The following is a 17,739-nucleotide window of genomic DNA, read 5'->3' as shown; positions in this document are numbered from 1 at the left end:
TGTTTCTTTATTTCTTTTTCCCCATCTTCCTACCTTGATAGAAGCCTGAACTCTTCTCACTGTAGCATTCCAGCTGTTCCCTCTTTAAATCTCAGGCCGAATTGGTAGATTTTCTGGGTAATTTGAAGGCTATCTAGGTAATTTGGTGAGGACAGGTGACTTGGGGGACCCTACTCTTCCGCCATATTGCCCCTCCCTTCTGACCTGCTTTTTCTATCAGATCCCCCCATATGTTGGCATTGACTTCCCGGACTCAGAGTGAGTGACTTTTCTGTCCCTAGAGACTTGATTATGATCCTGTGTAGCTGTCCTATAGAAGTTTCACCACTTCTTCAGTCAATGAATAATCCTACCCACTCATGTGGCGCATACACCAGGAATCCTACACACAATGCCAGTAGATGCCCGACCTCACAGGTGCACTGGAAGACAGATCAGTGGAATTACCATCGCTCCCATTTCGCAGATGCAAAACCAAGGCATGGAGTTAGGTAAGGAAGGCTGTTCAGAGGGCCATGACAATGGAACAGAAATGAGGAGCACATCAGCAAGGACACCTGGGGGCTCACACGGATCCCCCAAAAGAAATATATTTCTCACACACTCTCATGGCCTCCGTGTAAGCACACACCTGGAGCTCTGGACTCACTCCGGGGGGGCCTCCCTTTATCATTCCTGGGAACAGCAATGGTCACAGAAGCAGGTAACTTCTGCCCTCTGGCTGCAGGTGATTGGAACAGATGTGGTCATGTGGCCCAGGGCAGCCTCAACTCATTGGCTAGGCTATTCAGAATTGTGAGGTCTGCAACCTAGAGGCTGTTATTTCCAGAGCATTTTCTAAGTTTTGGGAATGACGCCAAGTAACTAGGTGTCCATCTCTTGCTCACAGCAGCTTAGATTGATCATTCTTGTCCCCATTTTATAGACGACAAACAAGGCCAGGAAGGTTAAAGGTCGCGATGAAGGTTATACAGCGAGGAAGTAGCATTGAGGAGGTTCAGTTATTTGTATGTTAGACCAGAGACTGTGGTCTTAACTGCTACGTGGTGCTGCCTTTCTTAGTGGACCCCACGTCTCCCTAGGCCATCCCAGTCCCTATATGCCAATATTCAAGTCTTTTCTCAACAACATGCAGTTCCCCAAATGCATCATGCTGGTGGTCGCCTCTGAGCCCCTCGTGTGTTCTTCCTCCTGCTTTTGTGTCCTCCCTGGCTTTGCGACCTCAGAGTGGTCTGTCTTACTCCATGTCATGGACCTCAGTTTTCTTGTGTGCAGAATGGGAAACATGCTGATTGTCATGCTTACCTCACAAGTTCCATGTGAGGCGCAAGTGATGACTGTGAGAGCAGTTGGTAGACTTTCAAGTCTTGTAGCACATCAGTGAGTGCAGTACAATACTGGACAACTGAGGGCACAGACAGGAAAGGTAGAAAGGGCTGCTGTGTTGAACTAGTAGGACGGTACTTATCTATAGAATGGCTTCAGAAAAAGGCTTTATAAAACTACAAATGAAAACACAGAGCAAGGGATGCCTGGGTTGCTCACAGGTTGAGTGTCTGCCTTTGATTCAGGGTGTTATCCTGGAGTCCAGGTATTGAGTCCCACATCGGGCAATTGTTATCTTCTGTTCTATTTAGTCTGTTACTCTATTGTATTTATTCTCTAATCTGTTGTTACAAAATCATCCAGTATGGGAGAGATTTAAAAACGGAATATATACCATTTACAAATAGCCATAGTTGTAAGAAGAGCAGAGGGGACAGGCTTCTACATACCCATTAAAAATGTCAGAGAGTGAAAGGTAAAGCATAGAGGATATGATCAATGGAATGGTAACAGTGCTCTATGGGGACACATGATATCTAGGTTTGGGGTGAGTGCAGTTTCAATAAGCGTACATGACAATCATAGGTGGTACACCTGAAACTAATGTAACCTTGTGGGTCATCTTGACCTGAATTAAAATCAGTAAAATGTGGTCAACAGGGTGGATACTTTGGGTCAGCAACTCCCTTTGGCTCAGATCATGTTCCAGGGTCCTGGATTACATAGTATTATGCATATGTCAAAACAATCCCTAATGCAGAGCAGTCCTTACTATAAGTGGTCAACGTCAATGTTGATAAAATCTTTACACCAGTTTTTTCTTTGTTATAAATGTTCCACACTGATGTAAGTGTGAATAATTGTGGAGATCGTGTGCCAAGGGATAGGGTGAAAGGGGAATTTTTATATTATATGCTGCATTATGACATCAACCTAACACCAATGTCAGTAACATGGTCTATTTTTAAAAACATAATAGGAGTTTTATTTGCTAATATTTAACATGGACTCATATGTCCAAATGTTAGCTTCACAATGCCTACCATTAAGTTTGACCAACTTAGAGATCTGAATGCCATTTTACTATTTTCGGTATAAACAAATGACCATGTAAATTAAGATTTTCACACATGAAATATAAAGGATATGGCTTAGTATATTTGTCTTCGGAATGGCACCCTGAGCAAAATTGAATAATGGTTCTTCTTATTCTTCCTCCTCTTTTTTTTTGTAGAGAGAGCAAAAGAGGAAGTGCAAGGAGGAGAGGGGCAGAGGGAAAGGAAGAGAGAATACTAAGCAGGCTCCATGCTGAATATGGGTGAATCTGATGACCTTGAGATCATGACCAGAGCTGAAAACCAGGAAGTACAAACTTAGCTGACAGAAACACCCAGGTGCTCCTACAACATTATTTCTTGAGTCAATTTAAAGAATGAATTTTCATGCTACTGTCCATTGACTCCTTTGATAGGTGACTTTTTCTGTTTCTGAAAACTTAAAATATTTTTGCTCAATTTTCAGTCCAGGTGTACCCAGCTGGTTTCATAATTAGTTTTTGTTTTGGGATTTTGACTGAAGATCCTGGGAAATGGATAACCAAAGAAAGAGCTGTTGACATCTTTATGTTAGAAGACCATCCCAAATGAGCGATGAGATTATCAGAGTTCAAAATTTGATCCCATTACTGGTCATTTGCTTTGTAGAGAAACCTGAGTCAGAATGGGGTGCAGAAAGGCCTTGGAGAAGCCATATCCATAAAGTACCCAACTGAAAATCTAAACTGATAAGGTCACGATGAAAAACAATCTGGAGAGCCCCCCCCCCATATTTAAAAATATCTGTCATATAATCTAGCGGTCTGAGTTTGGGCAAATAAGACACAAAGAGTTGAAATCTGAATTTCACAGAGATATCTGTGCACGATCTGCAGCACCATTCTCAACACCCAAGAAAAAAAGAAAGGACTTCACATCCATTGATGAGCAAAAGGATAAAAAAATTAGTCTATCTCTACAATGAAATATTATCCCACGTAGAGGAAGGAAATCACAATAATAGTGATGACATGCATGGACCCAGAGGCCCTTATGTTAAGAGAAATAAGCAGGCTGTGTAAGACAAATACTGTATGATGATACTTATGTGTGGAACGTAGAATAGTCAATACACAGCATCAGAAAATAGAATAGGAGAATGAGGGACAAAGTGGGAAATGTTGCAGGTAAGGTACAAAGCTTCTATGATACAAATTCAATCTGTTCTGGAATTCTTTGTGCAATCAAGGGCTTGTGATAAGCAACAATTCATTATATGTTTGAAAATCATGAAGAGATTAGATGACATCAAATTCATTTACTGTCCGAGAACAAGAAAATAGCTAGCAGACACTGTGTGGGGACAAACTTTTCTTTAGGTGAGACAATATAGAAAGACAGAACTACAGTCATTGAGAGCACAAGACATGGTGTTGATGACTTTCCAAGAGTTACAAAACTGTTGAGGAAGGGGACTGAGACATGACCTGAGTTGGATCCCAGTGGAGAGAGGTCCCTGAACACCTGGAAATTGCCTAAGGTCCCAGAGATCATGCTCTGCACCCCTGAACCAAGGGCTGCCTCAGTCTCTCTCAAATTCTCCTGCCCTAAGTTCCCTGTGCATGACATTTCATAACCTGGAGACTGAGTGAATGGTAAGGTACACATCCTATGTAAATCATCCAATCCTGGTTTCAATCCCTGACCCAAAATACAAAGCAGTTGCCCCCAAGTCAAGCACTGGAATGGCAACGGGATCCCCAACTGTGGTCAACATCCCCCAGCATTCACACTGCTAGCTATCTCAAATGGTACCTTCCTGGGCACCAGTGGACCTCCCTCAATTACAACTGGACTGCTCCCAAGCTGATTCAGAACCCAGGATCTTCCAAGCATACTGTCCCATGAGGGCTCTTCCAAGAAGTAGCTTCCCTTAAACTGACCAACCATGATGAACAGTTATTGTGAATTCATGACATTAAAGCATGTTTTAGGCCTCAGGGTGAATGTGTTATCAGACATATTACTACATGTGTCTGATACTATTTTTTTTCTTAAGAAGGCTCTATGCCCAACATAGACTAGGCCACATGATGCTAGATCAAGAGTTGCATTCTCCATCCATGAGCCATCTGGGCACCAGCTACTCTGCTTCCAATTCTTAGTATTTTTGTGCCATGTCCTGAAGTCAGACCATGCCATGACACTGATTGGCCAGGCATTGATCACCTCTGTATCTCAGCTGTACAAGTGAATAGCAATGGGACGTGGATACCAAGCTAATCATAAACTGGCCCTTGAGTCTGATCTTTCATTGTCTCAGGGGTACGTCACAGGATTTCAGCATTACTATCGCTCACTGTACAGAAAAAGCCATCATGAAAGAAATGCCTCGATTATGAGCAGATTGAGGTCACGTGCTGAGAAACAGCTCCACTGACAGACTTCAACTAGGTTATCTAATGATGCCTCCAAACCCTTAGAATCTGCAAACTGACCACAACCATGGCTTGAATTGACCACTATCATAGCTTTAAGCTGACCATAATCATGGTTTGAACTAACCTGATCTAAGACTTAGGACTCCTCAGGCTTTTGTGTCCATTCCTATTAGTGACTATGGCAAGATCTCTCCCACTACAGCTCAAGAGCTTCCCTGGTTATGTAACCACTGAGGTGGCCTCATAATGGTAGACAATGTTGGGATTTCCCTAGGCACAGGTCATTCCTGACACACACACAGAAGCTAAAGCTCCTTTACACATTAACCAATGATCCCATGCCTGAGTAATCACTGCAGTGTAATTCAATAATAAGAGTATGAGATTTCGGACTACAAGCTTGGATTCATATCCTAGTTCCTGAATTCAGAGTTCATGAACATCTTCACTGGGCCTCTATTTCTCCACCTGAGGAGGACAGAGAGTCATCAAAACATCACATATATGTTTGACAAGTTTTAAATGAATAAATGTCTGGATAGTGATCAGGAAGTTTAAGTAGAAGCGAAATATCGTGTCTGAGATCTCACATTTCACAAGTTCCAGAGCCTGACTGAAACCTAGGAATATGACTTCCTGGACTATTGTCTTTTATGCAAAACGGCTTTGCCTAAATACACCTTAAAACAATGTATTACTGACAAAATTAAGGGCCTCAAAAAAGAAAAGAAAGAAAAGAAAAGAAAAGAAAAGAAAAGAAAGGAAAAAGAAAAGAAAGGAAAGAAAAGAAAAGAAGAAAACTGTTTGCTACATCCCCGAATATACTCTTGGGACCCTTGATCTAAAAGATACATGACTATCCTCTACAGCATTCCAATTCTTGAGTCATTATCAGCACATCAAATGTGATGAATAGTAGTTGCAGGAAAGTAGACTCACTAGTATCAAGTCTTGTGTTTTAAAATGTGTGAAACAATGTCATTGTGAATTATTTATTCCTCATGCACAAATATGTGCCTCAAAACTGTGCCTGAGACCTTGGCATGTCCTAGAATAAACCATAGCTTAGCTTTGGACTGAGTTCTGGAGGACAGTTCAGGAAAACTGAATAACACGTTATATGAAAACCACTCTAATAAAGTCTCCTTCTGTTTTCTACTGACCTTCCAAATTCAAATGCTTGCTATTCTCCACTTCTGTAAAATTGCCTTTCTCTACTCATGGGTGTGCATCACCTATTTTTCTTTGAGTATGAATAATAAGTGTTTACATGGTTATCTCTCAGTCATTAATTTATTAACCAGTTATCTATGCTTCAATGTAAGTAGAAAGACTGGCTATTTGTCGCATAATTGAAAAAACTATCATCATATATACATGCTTACACCTTAAGAGGGTAGGAATTGGATGAGGGTTAGCATAAAATTGCTATCTCTATAAAGTGTAATTTTGGATAATGCCCAAAGTGTAAAAGGAAATGTGTATTTGGGGACATATATTGAAATAGACACTCATATTCACAGGATGACTTTGGGCAACCGTTCAGATGAAGGTAGCAACATGTCCCTGCAAATACAGAATTCGATACCCAATTTGGGAGAAACAGTAAGGAAGACATTGAGAACCATTGATAAAACAATGACAAATATCCTCCATATCAACCTTTCCAGATTAACACTTAATTATTGAAATGAATAATTTGAATATATAACTTTGGACACTAACAAAATCTGAAAATAAACTTGGCCATATTCCCCCTGTGAGGATCTTTGTGGTGACAAATGAGGGGTGCAGGATATAATACTGAGTAAGACTTTTTTTTTCAAAATGGAGGCAAAATATTCAAGGCAGATAGTATGATAGAATAATCAAAAATAGAAATGAGGGACTAGAACAAACGAAAACACATAGGTATCACTCCTCATGACAATATGGGGAGAGGAAGCTTTAAACAATGAGAAAAATAGTTTGAGAAACAGTTAAGTATCCAGTTGGTATCAAAGAGCATTCAGAAGATCTTTATGAACATACCTTCACAGCAGCAATAATAGAATTGGCCCATTTTCAAAGATGCTAGGTAGAGAGCTGACAACTCCCTCAATATCAACTTTGAGCTACTCAGCTCAAACAGTGACAATTGGGAAGAGAGACAGAGGTATATTTCTCGTCACCATGGCAAGGTGTGACATCATAATCCTTTCAAAGTGAATCCAGCTGCACAGCAAGCAATTTCTGCTGTCTAGACGGGGATGTATCTGGGGAGACAAAGGAGATATTTTTTTTTAATTTTTTAAATTGCAGTTCAATTTGCCAACACATAGCATAATACCCAGTGCTCATGCCACCAAGTGTCCCCCTCAGTGCCCATCACCCAGTCACCCCACCCCCCTGCCCACTTCCCCTTCAACTACCCATTGTTCATTTCCCATAGTTATGTGTCTGTCATGTTTTGTCACCCTCACTGACGTTTTCACTCATTTTCTCTCCTTTCCCTTTATTCCTTTCACTAATTTTTATATTCCCCAAATGAATGAGACCATACAATGTTTGTCCTTTTCTGATTGACTTATTTCACGCAGCATAATACCCTCCAGGTCCCTCCATGTTGAAGCAAATAGTGGATATTTCTTGTTTCTAATGGTTGAGTAATATTCCATTGTATACATATACCACATCTTCTTTATCTATTCATCTTTCGATGGACACCATGGCAGCCTCCACAGTTTTGCTATTGTGGCCATTGCTGCTATAAACATTGGAATGCAGGCATCCCGGTGTTTCACTGCATCTGCATCTTTGGGGTAAATCCCCAGCAGTGCAATTGCTGGGTAGTAGGGCAGATCTATTTTCAACTGACAAAGGAGGCATTTGACAGGAATAACTTTGTATCAGAAGCTTTCCTAGGACCCTCCACACTGTTTTCCAGAGCAGCTGTTCCAAGTTTCATTCTCATTGTCAATGTCAGAGTGTTCTTTCTCCACATCCTTGTCATCATTAGTTGTTAAATTTAGCCATTCTTACCAGGGTAATTTGGTGTCTCATTGTGTTTTTCTTTAAGATTTTACTTATGTATTTATTTATTCATGAGAGACAGAGAAAGAGAGAGAGAGAGAGAGAGAGAGAGGGAGGGAGAGGGAGAGAGAGGGAGAGGCACAGACACAGGCAGAGGGAGAAGCAGGCTCTTTGTAGGGATCCCAACCTGGGACAGGATCCCGGTCTCCAGGATCACACCCTGAGCTAAGGCAGTGCTAAACCTCTGAGACACTGGGGTTGCCCTCATTGTGGTTTTGATTTGTATTTTACTGTTTACAAGTGATGGAGATCGTCTTTCACATGCCTTTTGACCACATGTACGTCCTCTTTAGAGAAATATCTGCTCCTATGCTCTACTCATTTCTCAGGTGATATTAAAATATGTCATTAGGAGTCTCTCATGTTCTGTCTCCCTTTCTGATAATTCCGCACTCATTTCTCTGGGAAACGAACTAGGGGTGGTAGAAAGGGAGGTGGGTGGGGAGGTGGGGGTGACTGGGTGACGGGCACTGAGGGGAGCACTTGATGGGATGAGCACTGGGTGTTATTTTCTATATGTTGGCAAATTGAACACCAATAAAAAATAAATTTATAAAACAAAAATAAAATGTCATTAAAGTATAAAAAAGAGGGGTTGATAAAACAAGAAAATAGGTGAGATTGGAATAAACAAAAAAATAGAGGACAATTTTATCTTGAAAAAATAAACGAGTCAGAAAAGGAAAACCTTGAGTTGTTATGCAATGTTCCCCCAGTGCTGGAGGTTACAGTTCTTTCTCATCAGGAAATGTGCTGGTCACCTGTTCTTCCAGGTGATCCCCCCAGGAAGGTCCTGCTGCACAGATTCTCAGGTGTCCCTGCCTGTATGATGTTGTACCACACCTTGTGGGGAGGCCATGATCATTATAAGCTGTTCCCTAAAATCCATTATGCCTTTTGGGGGGCTGAGTGGAAAGAAGACCACACCTTGATCTCCAGCCCTGGAGACGAGTGATGGGGTGATTGACAAATCTGTAGACTCCAATGGTATCTGCCTACTCCAATTCTCCCCTATGGGATCTGGGGGGACACCGAAATGAGCAATGTTTAGGTTTCCGCAGACAGAGTCTTTGCCGCACTTGCTATAACCCCCTCTTCCTGGATGAAGGGATGGTTTGTCCCTTTCTGTGGTGGCTGGGACCCGCAAGGGAGGGTTCAATCGGTACAATGGTCACCTACTCTGCCTGTCTCAGAGGAAGGCGGAAGCTGTGTCCCAGTCCCATGTATGGACTAACATGGACTGCAGTTCAGGCCCAGCCTGAGACCATGGTTGATGGCACCACAAGCTGACACTCTCCCAGCCTTGCTGATCTAAATCCATTTCCCTGAACGAATACCTGGGAACTCTGCTGGGTTGGGCACATGCATACTTTCTGGCCTCCAGGAATATTGAGACCCCATTCACTTATCTGAGTTTCTTTACCCTTTCACCAATGAGCCCCTTTCAGGCAGGGAAGTCTTTTGAGGAGCAGATGTCTAAAGGTTCATATTTTGAGCTTCAGGGCTCTTTCACTTTCCTGCAGCTGGCTTACATATGCTCACTCATTTTCTCTCCTTTCCCTTTATTCCCTTTCACTAATTTTTATATTCCCACCCCCACTCTGCCCATTATCCTTTGATATATCCCTTCTGTTTTACTTCTCATACTCCACCATGCATGTTTTTCAACTTTTTATTTGTAGAGTCAGCCGTTATTGCTTACATCTCAGCTTGAATTCACGGTGTTCAGGATGGCTTGATAGTTATGTAACTAAATTTAGGGGACCACCTGACATGAGGAATTGTACTCCACAATCTTACATCCATTTGAAATTAGTTTTTTAATGGGCCTAATCCAATCTGATTCAGGAGGTTAGTCCATGAAATCTGTCTTTTCCTCAAGGTATTCATTTATTTTCAAATAAATTCAGCTTTATTTAAGATTGCCCAAACTAGAGACAACTAAGTTGTCACTCTTTAAGGGAATGAAAAATAAAACTTCGATTTAAACCATACAAGGAAATACTATTCTGTAATGAAAAGCAATTGAGCTCTTAGGGAGCCTGTGTGTTTCAGTGGGTTAAGCTTCCTTCTCTTGATTTTGCCACAGATCATGACCTCAGGCTCATGAGAGCAGGCCTCGTGACAGCCACGTGCTGTGCCTGGAGCCTGATTAAGATCCTTTCTCCCTCTTACTCTGTCCTTTCCCCTACAGTTGCACTCTGTCTCTCTAAAAATATTAATACTAAAAATATTTAAGCTATTAAGCCACAAAAAGACATGGATGAATGTTAAATAACAGCTAAAAGAGAAAAATGTAGGGACGTCCAAAACAGCGACAATTTTATGGCACCAATTCTGAAAAAAGAAGATCTATACACATGACAAAAGCTCGATGGTTGCTAAGATTACTATAGAAAGTGCAACAGCATGAATAGTTAAATCATGGATATTAAAGGCAGTGAAACTACACTGCACATGGTGCATGCATGATATGCATTTGTCAAAACCCACACAATGGCACAACACAGAGCTGACCTTCATAGAAATAGTACACTTCAATGAATAGCAATATCACTCCATTGATATCTTCTTCATGACAAATGTTCCACAATGATGCAAGTTTTAATAATTGTGGAAAATCTGTGCCAGGGAATAGGGATATAGGGAAACTGTTTATACTATGTGTTCAATTATTCTGAGTTATTCTAAATAATAAATTGTATTCACTAGAAAGTAATGAGCTCAATTTTTGCTAAGATTTAACAACAAACTAATACCCAAATGGTGGCTGAAAATTATCTACTATGGAATGAGATTAAATTTGAGTTGGAAATTAAATTTTACGGAGGAGGAGCAAGATGGCGGAAGAGTAGGGTCCCCAAATCATCTGTCCCCACCAAATTACCTAGATAACCTTCATATCATCCTGAAAATCTACGAATTCGACCTGAGATTTAAAGAGAGAACAGCTGGAATGCTACAGTGAGAAGAGTTCGCGCTTCTATTAAGGTTAGAAGACCGGGAAAAAGGAATTAAAGAATCAAAAGGCATCCAAGGGGGAGGGGCCCGCGAGGAGCCGGGCTAAGGCCGGGGCTAGTGCCCCCGGACAGGAAAGCCTGGTCCAGAGAAGCAGGAGCTGCACCAATCTTCCCGGGCAGAAAGGCACTGGCAGGGAGTTAGAGCAAGACCCCAGGAAGGGCGGGGATGCGCTCAGGCTCCCTGAGACACTAACAGAGCAACTGAGCACAGGGAGAGTGCGCCGAGCTCGCTAAAGGATTGTAGGCGCGCACGCATTGACCCCGGAGCAGCTCGGAGGGGCTCAGGCGGCGGCTCTGCGGAGAGAGGGGGCTGCGCGCACCTGGAGCAGCTCAGAGGCGGCTCTGGCAGAGGAAGAGGCTCTGTGCGGAGGGGGCTGGGCGGTCGGGAGCGCGAATCGAACAGTGCAGGCCCGGGAGCACAGGGCTCTGGGGACACAGCCCAGGATCCGGCCTCCCCCCGGGACAGGCAGAGGCCTGGAGGGCCCAGCACAGCAAGGACGCTCCTGCTGTGAGCTGAGCAGATCAGCGGCCCCGCACCCGGCCAGGCCCCTGCAGACGGAGAGCTCCATAGTTACTGCAGTAGCTGAATCCAGGGCTTCAGAGCTGACCGCGGCCACTCTGGTTGTTCCTCCTGGGGCCTCACTGGGTAAACAACCCCCACTGAACCCTGCACCAGGCAGAGGGCTGAGCAGCTCCCCCAAGTGCTAACACCTGAAAATCAGCACAACAGGCCCCTCCCCCAGAAGACCAGCTAGACGGACAAGTTCCAGGGGAAGTCAAGAGACTTAAAGTATACAGAATCAGAAGATACGCCCCCGTGTTTTTTTTGTTTTTGTTTTTTTGTTATTTGTTTTCTCTTTTTTGCTTTTTGATTTCTGATCGCTTCCCCCGCCCTTTTTTATTCCTTTATTTTTCTTTCTCTTTTTCTTCTCTTTTTTCCGTTTTTCTTCCTTTTTTCTTTTTCTCTTTTCTTTCCTTCTTTCTCTCTTCTCTTTTTCTCCTTTTCCCAATACAACTTGTTTTTGGGCACTACGCACTGAACAAAATGACTAGAAGGAAAACCTCACCTCAAAAGAATCAGAAACACTCTTCTCTCCCACAGAGTTACAAAATCTGGATTACACTTAAATGTCAGAAAGCGAATTCAGAAGCACTATTATAAAGCTATTGGTGGCTCTAGAAAAAAGCATAAAGGACACAAGAGACTTCATGACTGCAGAATTTAGATCTAATAAGGAAGATATTAAAAATCAGTTGAATGAGATGCAACCCAAACTAGAAGTCCTAACGAGGGTTAACGAGGTGGAAGAACATGTGAGTGACATAGAAGACAAGTTGATGGCAAAGAGGAAACTGAGGAAAAAAGAGACAAACAATTAAAAGACCATGAGGAAAAAAAAAAAGACTATGAGGATAGATTAAGGGAAATAAACGACAGCCTAAGGAAGAAAAACCTATGTCTAATTGGGGGTCCCGAGGGCGCTGAAAGGGACAGAGGTCCAGAATATGTATTTGAACAAATCATAACTAAAGACTTTCCTAATCTGGGAAGGGAAACAGGCATTCAGATCCAGGAAATAGAGAGATCCCCCCCCCCAAAATCAATAAAAACCGTTCAACACCTCGACATCTAAGAGTTAAGCTTGCAAATTCCAAAGATGAAGAGAAGATCCTTAAAGCAGCAAGAGACAAGAAATCCCTGACTTTTATGGGGAGGAGTATTATGGTAACAGCAGACCTCTCCACAGAGCCCTTGCAGGCCAGAGAGGGCTGGCAGGATATATTCAAGGTCCAAAATGAGAAAAACATGCAACCAAGAATACTTTATCCAGCAAGGCTCTCATTCAAAACGGAAGGAGAGATAAAGGGCTTCCAAGACAGGCAGGAACTGAAAGAATATGTGACCTCCAAACCAGCTCTGCAAGAAATTTTAAGGGGGACTCTTAAAATTCCCCACTAAGAAGTTCAGCAGTACAATCCACAAAAACAGGGACTGAATAGATATGATGACACTAAACTCATATCTTTCAATAGTAACTCTGAACGTGAATGGGCTTAAGGAAAATCAAAAGGCGCAGCATTTCAGACTGGATAAAAAAGCAGGACCCATCTATTTGCTGTCTACAAGAGACTCACTTTAGACAGAAGGACACCTACAGCCTGAAAATAAAAGGTTGGAGAACCATTTACCATTCAAATGGTCCTCAAAAGAAAGCAGGGGTAGCCATCCTTATATCAGATAAACTAAAATTTACCCTGAAGACTGTAGTGAGAGATGAAGAGGGACACTATATCATAATTAAAGGATCTATCCAACAAGAGGACTTAACAATCCTCAATATATATGTCCCACATGTGGGAGCTGCCAAATATATCAATCAGTTAATAACCAAAGTTAAGATATACTTAGATAATAATACACTTGTACTTGGTGACTTCAATCTACGCTTTCTACACTCTATAGGTCTTCTAAACACAACATCTCCAAAGAAACGAGAGCTTTAAATGATACACTGGACCAGATGGATTTCACAGATATCTACAGAACTTTACATCCAACTCAACTGAATACATATTCTTCTCAAGTGCACATGGAGCTGTCTCCAGAATAGACCACATACTGGGTCACAAATCGGGTCTGAACTGATACCAAAAGATTGGGATTGTCCCCTGCATATTCTCAGACCATAATGTCTTGAAATTAGAACTAAATCACAACAAGAAGTATGGAAGGACTTCAACCACGTGGAGGTTAAGGACCATCCTGCTAAAGATGAGGGGTCAACAAGGAAATTAAGGAAGAATTAAAAAGATTCATGGAAACTAATAAGAATGAAGATACAAGGATTCAAAATCTTTGGGATGCAGCCAAAGCAGTCCTGAGGGGGAAATACATCCCAGTAAAAGCATCCTTTCAAAAACTGGAATGAACTCAAATACAAAAGCTAACCTTACACCTAAAGGAGCTAGAGAAAAAACAACAGATATATCCTACACCCAGCAGAAGAATAGAGTTAATAAAGATTCAAGCAGAACTCAACGATATCGAGACCAGAATAACTGTGAAACAGATAAACAAAACCAGGAGTTGGTTCTTTGAAAGAATTAATAAGATACATAAACCATTAGCCAGCCTTATTAAAAAGAAGAGAGAAAAGACTCAAATTAATAAAATCATGCATGAGAAAGGAGAGATCACTACCAACACCAAGGAAATACAAACGATTTTAAAAACATATTATGAACAGCTATACGCCAATAAATTAGGCAATCTAGAAGAAATGGACGTATCTATGGAAAGCCACAAACTACAAAAACTAGAGCAGGAAGAAATAGAAAACCTGAACAGGCCAATAACCAGGGAGGAAATTGAAGCAGTCATCAAAAACCTCCCAAGACACAAAAGTCCAGGGCCAGATGGCTTCCTTGGGGAATTCTATCAAACGTTTAAAGAAGAAACCATACCTATTCTACTAAAGCTGTTTGGAAAGATAGAAAGAGATGGAGTACTTCCAAATTCATTCTATGAGGCCAGCATCACCTTAATTCCAAAACCAGACAAAGACCCCACCAAAAAGGAGAATTACAGACCAATATCCTTGATGAACATGGATGCAAAAATTCTCAACAAGATACTAGCCAAGAGGATCCAACAGTACATTAAGAATATTATTCTCCTTGACCAAGTAGGATTTATTCCCAGGACACAAGGCTGGTTCAACACTCGTAAAACAATCAATGTGATTCATCATATCAGCAAGAGAAAAACCAAGAACCATATGATCCTCTCATTAGATGCAGAGAAAGCATTTGACAAAATACAGCATCCATTCCTGATCAAAGCTCTTCAGAGTGCAGGGATAGAGGGAACATTCCTCGACATCTTAAAAGCCATCTACGAAAAGCCCACAGCAAATATCATTCTCAATGGGGAAGCACTGGGAGCCTTTCCCCTAAGATCAGGAACAAAACAGGGCTGTCCATTCTCACCACTGCTATTCAACATAGTAGTGGAAGTCCTAGCCTCAGCAATCAGACAACAAAAAGACATTAAAGGCATTCAAATTGGCAAAGAAGAGGTCAAACTCTCCCTCTTCGCTGATGACATGATACTCTACATAGAAAACCCAAAAGTCTCCACCCCAAGATTGCTAGAACTCATACAGCAATTTAGCAGTGTGGCAGGATACAAAATCAATGCCCAGAAGTCAGTGTCATTTCTCTACACTAACAATGAGACTGAAGAAAGAGAAATTAAGGAGTCAATCCCATTTACAATTGCACACAAACGCATAAGACACCTTGGAATAAACCTAACCAAAGAGGTAAAGGATCTATACCCTAAAAACTATAGAACACTTCTGAAAGAAATTGAGGAAGACACAAAGAGATGGAAAAATATTCCATGCCCATGGACTGGAAAAATTAATATTGTAAAACTGTCAATGTTACCCAGGGCAATGTACACGTTTAATGCAATCTCTATCTAAATACCATGGACTTCCTTCAGAGTGTTAGAACAAATCATCTTAAGATTTGTGTGGAATCAGAAAACACCCCAAATAGCCAGGGGAATTTTAAAAAAGAAAACCATATCTGAGGGCATCACAATGCCAGATTTCAGGTTGTACTACAAAGCTGTGGTCATCAAGACAGTGTGGTACTGGCACAGAAACAGACACATAGATCAATGGAACCGAATAGAGAACCCAGAAGTGGACGCTGAACTTTATGGTCAACTAATATTCGATAAAGGAGGAAAGACTATCCATTGGAAGAATGACAGTCTCTTCAATAAATGGTGCTGGGGAAATTGGACATCCACATGCAGAAGAATGAAACTAGACCACTCCCTTGCACCATACACAAAGACAAACTCAAACTGGATGAAAGATCTTAATGTGAAACAAGATTCCATGAAAATGTTAGAGGAGTACACAGGCAACACCCGTTTTGAACTTGGCCACAGTAACTTCTTGCAAGATACATCTATGAAAGCAAGGGAAACAAAAGCAAAAATGAACTATTGGGACTTCATCAAGATAAGAAGCTTTTGCACAGCAAAGCATACAGTCAACAAAACTAAAAGACAACCTACAGAATGGGAGAAGATATTTGCAAAAGACATATCAGAAAAAGGGCTAGTATCCAAGATCTATAAAAAACTCAACAGCAAAGAAACAAACAATCCAACAAAAGACATGAACAGAAATCTCACAGAGGAAGACATAGACGTGGCCAACAAGCACATGAGGAAATGCTGCGCATTACTTGCCATGAGGGAAATACAAATCAAAACCACGTTGAGATACCACCTCACACCAATGAGAATGGGGAAAATTAACAAGGCAGGAAACCACAAATGTGGGAGAGGATGCGGAGAAAAGGGAACCCTCTTACACTGTTGGTGGGAATGTGAACTGGTGCAGCCACTCTGGAAAACTGTGTGGAGGTTCCTCAAAGAGTTCAAAATAGATCTGCCCTATGACCCAGCAATTGCACTGCTGGAGATTTACCCCAAAGATACAGATGCAGTGAAACGCCGGGACACCTGCACCCCGATGTTTCTAGCAGCAATGTCTGCAATAGCCAAACTGTGGAAGGAGCCTCAGTGTCCATTGAAAGATGAATGGATAAAGAAGATGTGGTTTATGTATACAATGGAATATTACTCAGCCATTAGAAACGACAAATACCCACCATTTGCTTCAACATGGATGGAACTGGAGGGTATTATGCTGAGTGAAATCAATCGGAGAAGGACAAACAGTGTATGTTCTCATTCATTTGGGGAATATAAATAGTAGTGAAAGGGAATATAAGGGAAGGGAGAAGAAATGTGTGGGAAATATCAGAAAGGGAGACAGAACATGAAAGATTCCTAACTCTGGGAAATGAACTAGGGGTGGTGGAAGGGGAGGAGGGTGGGGGTTGGGGGTGAATGGGTGACGGGCACTGAGGGGGGCACTTGAAGGAATGAGCACTGGGTGTTATTCTGTATGTTGGCAAATTGAACGCCAATAAAAAAAAGAACTCTTAGGATATTACCCACGTTTTTCACCACCAAGTTAAGGCAAATGTTCTGCGAATAGTCCTAGCAGCCTCTCCCTGCCTTTCAACAGAAGATGTTTCTGAAGAAAGAGCCAAATATGAAAAACTATCCTGACACATCACTGAAAGGCAACTTATACCTATTTAAAACAAAGCAATGAAATTCTAGGAAATTCAACATTTAATTACATTTTTTAAAAATTCAGAATTCGATAAAATAAGAAGGCTCTCAAACAGCCTCCTCAGAGATCTTCTGGAAGCAGTCAGTCTTAGATAAAGGTAGTTGATCCAAAACTTATAAAATAGGTAAATGACGATAGATAGTGGGCAGCTTCCACCCAAGATAACGGACCAAGATTCTCATCGAAATCTTTCTCCATTTTCTATCCTCTCAGTAAAAATAAGTATTCTCACTTTCCACAGACCCTTTGTGGCCCTTCACCCAGAATGACCCCTTTCACCCCTTTTCTTCTTCTTATACTTTTTATACTAATTATAATCATTGTTAGGTCAGAACATAGCCAAACAGGTGCCATGGCTCCCTTTCTGACTGTTGGATATGCCATTCATCAATGAAGCTCATAGTAAATCCCTCAGGGAAAAGTGGATTTCATCCAATGAAATGAATCACCAAGGCTGGAATTTCTAACTTATATGTGAGTTTCCAAATAGGACCATTTTGTTTGTTCAGGCACAGTACTCGAAGGAATTACTGTTTATGCCAAAGATTAGGAAAATGTTCCCATGGGTGGAGATTGCACATTAGAAAGCCTGTATAACAGTGACCTCCAATTT

General features: G+C 41.5%; 1 protein-coding gene across 4 annotated transcripts in view; it reads right to left on the bottom strand.

The window, feature by feature from the left end:
- The window catches only part of LOC140602703 (olfactory receptor 4Q3-like), a 106,453-nt gene that overhangs the window by 71,270 nt on the left and 17,444 nt on the right, over nt 1-17,739 (bottom strand). For all 4 annotated transcript variants that reach the window (XR_012005605.1, XM_072772655.1, XM_072772654.1 and 1 more), the window contains one exon: nt 6,833-7,056. The gene's annotated coding sequence lies outside the window, so the exon portion shown is untranslated. The remainder of the gene's footprint in view (nt 1-6,832; nt 7,057-17,739) is intronic.

Source organism: Canis lupus, chromosome 13 (assembly GCF_048164855.1).
Source record: "Canis lupus baileyi chromosome 13, mCanLup2.hap1, whole genome shotgun sequence".
Taxonomy (NCBI): Eukaryota; Metazoa; Chordata; class Mammalia; order Carnivora; family Canidae; genus Canis; species Canis lupus.
Note: the sequence above shows the minus strand (reverse complement) of the source record. Positions and strands in the feature narration are given on the sequence as shown.